Below are 3,860 nucleotides of genomic sequence, written 5' to 3' on the forward strand. Positions count from 1 at the left end.
TCAAAGGGAGTGATGCACTGAAGACGTCAATCACATGAAATGAACAATCAAAACAGCAGTAAAATGAGATGTATTTCTGTTCGCCTTTATTGGACCCTTATTAGCCATAATTGGCCATAATTTTTGCTAACAATGATCATTATTAAGTAATTACGACGAATTGTGTACGCGCAAATGTTCCGCAGTCTGCAGAACATTCACAATTCTGAAATTCGCTGTTGGTCAGTCTTGACATTTGTGTCGCTTTTGCTAATTCGTTGTAATAGTCTGTCGGTCGTCGCGAGTTCGTGGCTATCATGTCGCCGGTTCAAGGCCATGTCGCTTGTCGGAATTTACCCCTAACAGGGCCTCATTGAATCATGACGAAGAAACCACTAAAAGCGAACGTTTAAATATCTCTAGATGAAGAAAAAATCTGAAATGTGCTGGAATTAAATATTTAGGTGTTATGTTATCTCGAGAAAAACCTACAAGGCTGATTGAACATAGAATCGCATCAGCAACAGCTAAATTCCACGAGCTCCGAAAAATGCTCACAAACGGTCGAATATCAGCGAGGACACGGGGTCAATATATGAATGCTTTTGTACGATCAAGATTATGCTACAACATAGCAACTTGGAATAATCCAGATCATTTCGTGAAGAAGTTGGACGTTGTATGTCACAGAATGTTGAGAAAAAAAATGTGAAAAATGGATTTAAAACCCGGGGGGGGGGGGGGATACTCCCGTATAAGGCCTTAATGGTGACGTGCGGCCAGCCAGGGTATGTTTTTCGGGATTTTTGTCTTGAACAGGGTATCGAACTTATCATTTTTGTCTTAATCAGGGTAACGATTTATTAATTTTTGTCTTAAACTGGGTTAAATGTCTTAAACAGGGTATCAAAAATCGGAATTCTGTCTTAAAATGGGTAGGAAAATTAGCGATATTAGTCTTAAACAGGGTCAGGTTATGAGGGGCCGCGCCGTACCTCCCCACCCAGGGATATGTCGAGTACCCCCCCCCCCCTCCCCCGGGATTTAAAAGAAAACCAGACTCTAAAGCATTCATCTACTCAAACAAAGATCTACTGCGTATCACCGGGTGTCAATCTATTGACATTTTTGCGGAAAAACAACAGGTCAAATGGCTTCCACATAGTGTCAGAATGGAAAAAAATGCACTTCAAAAATTATCTCTCTTTATGACTACAACGAAGAAAAAATACAAGATTGGGAATGGACCGGCAGCTGTTTTGGAAATTAGCCCGAGATAAACCAAGCTTCAATCGCTATATCAACTCTAGATATGGCAGCTTGGAGGATGAATCATCCACATGAAGTACGAGAATAGATAGATAGAAAAGATGGCACCGACCCAATGTGCAGAATCTGTGGGCAATTTCAAGAAACAGTTGACCACCTTGTCTCTGGATACCCTGAACTTGCCAAGACAGAGTGCATACAGACACAATAAAGCTGCAAACACCATAACATCAAACTACAAGATTGTTACGAGTTCGAACGTTTTAAGGAAAGTTAGCTTGCAGACTAAACTGAACGCAGGGTTGTCGGAACAACAGCAAGACGATTTATTCCACAGTGAACGTAGTTTCCACGAAGTAAAACTCTTAACAGCACGAACTTGATAAACTTACACGGCCTCCGCCAACTTGAGTAAATACTGTTTCTGTCACACTTGACTAAACACGGCCAACGCCAACTCTCTTCGCTTGTGAAAAACTAGTTAGAAAAACACTCCGCTTGGACTCGTCTACTTATATACTCGGACCATAAACTTCTAGAACTTTCTAAATTAGTAATCAATCTAATTATAGAAAGATTACAAAACACACCGATTTAGAAGCGCTTACGCATGAATCTAAAAATAAACAATCTACGAACTCTCACGAAGCTTCTAGACAGTCACGCTAGTCACGCAACGCTATTTTTCGTAACAAAGATAAACACTACGAACATGGACCAGGTAATGTGACAGAAAACCAAACAGTAACTATACTCTGGGACATGCAAATCCAAACTGACAAAGAGATAAAAACAAACAGACCAGACATAGTGGTGAAAGACAAGAAGGAAAGAGCCTGCCTGCTTATCGATATGTTTATCCCCACAAAAGGAACACCTCCTTGAAAACAATGGAAAAACTCACAAAGTACAAAGATCTTGAGACTGAAATCGAGAAAACGTGGGGAATGAAAACAGTAACTGTCCCAGTAATCATTGGAGCTTTTGGGCTTATCAATAACGGAACCGAAAACTACATCGGCAAGATCCCAGGCAATATCAGAATAACAGAGCTGCAGAAGACCGTCCTCCTTGAAAAATGCTCACATACTAAGGAGGACCCTATCCATCAAGTAATCCAGGAGACTTATGGCTGCCCTAGGCTCATGGATGGAACTCGGCGCCTTAGGTTAATACTGAGCCTCTCTGAAAGCAGAAGTCCACCTTTTTCAACTCGTCCTTAAAGCTATCCTTTTTCTTCTTTTATTTTCAACTAAAAGGAAATATAATTTGTAAAGTAACTCTTTTTTTTTTCATCATGGCGGACCCTGCAGCGAATAAAAACAAAATTAGTTCTCGGCATGCATCTATCTGACTTATTAAACGATTTCAATTCTTCCCATATACATTTCCCACTACTGAAACACCCGGCTTGAAAGGCATCTGTGAAGAAAACAACAATTCCATTTGTAACAGTTTTTTTCTAGCATTGTGGTGCGCCCGCAGTCCGATAGGCAGTCAAAAGTTAGCTTCAGTACCGAAACGACACGATAATAGCCTTTTTCTTCAAAGCTAACAAAAATAAAGGAAATGTTCAAGTTGCCTTGGCCTCTTCCAACAGTTAAGTTGAGAATTCCGGGTTCAATTTGACGAGGAACTCCTACCCTACATGGCTACACTCCACGAACTATGAGCGAGTTGCCCTACCGGAAGCCGGTGAACCATTTGATGCCAAATTGCAAGCTTGGAGACAAAATTTTTCATATTTTTCACTGATATGGTTTTGGAAATTTTAAGTCCCTTTTTCTGAATGTTTAATGGCCTCATTTCAATACTATTCCTGTTAACTTTCATTGAAGTCAGGACAGTAAAGTTTTTCCCGCCTGCTGAATCATGATTGGTCAATTCAAATTTCAGGCGCGCCAGCCGTATGCAAGGTTATATGTTGGGTGTTCCTTGAGTAATGGTAATTAAGTCAGGCTTCTAACCTTAGTTAGGCTCTGTTGGACCTTTGAAGTAGTGATCTTCCCCGATAACGTTGGTCACGAAATTTATCGGAATTGATCCCTGGGCTAATCAGTTGATCTTTAGTGGTTAAGTGGATAAAAACAGTTCCTTCAGTGGGTGCTCCGGGTTCAAATCCTGTCTTTTTATTTGCTACCACAAGTCCTGGGACAGAGTGATCAAAATAAGGATAATACTTCATAAAGTGACAATGAAGGACAATCCTTCACTTGAGGAAGATGTCGTGTTGGTATTATCACATGACCTGTATTCACTATTGGAAAAACAAAATGTACAAGCGAAAAAGGTCTATTAATTATTTCAATAATTTGGTTTTATCAATGGAGTTGATAATGTAAATTACAAAAGCTGACGTTTCGTGTGTTAGCCCTGCGTCAGAGCGAGTGACAAAGGGCTAACACTCGAAACGTCAGCTTTTTTAATCTCTGTACAGTGGCCAATTTACATTATGAACTCCGTTGATAAAACCAAATTTTTGTATACTACTTCCCCACCGACGCAGCACCACAGGTTCTTTAGAAACTACCTCTTCAATCATTTATTAATTATTTCCGCTCTTTCTTGCTACCTTGTCAAGCCGCTCCGCGCTTGTGCATTAACTGAATGAA

The sequence above is a fragment of the Montipora capricornis genome, chromosome 5 (genome assembly GCF_036669925.1).
Source record: "Montipora capricornis isolate CH-2021 chromosome 5, ASM3666992v2, whole genome shotgun sequence".
Taxonomy (NCBI): domain Eukaryota; kingdom Metazoa; phylum Cnidaria; class Anthozoa; order Scleractinia; family Acroporidae; genus Montipora; species Montipora capricornis.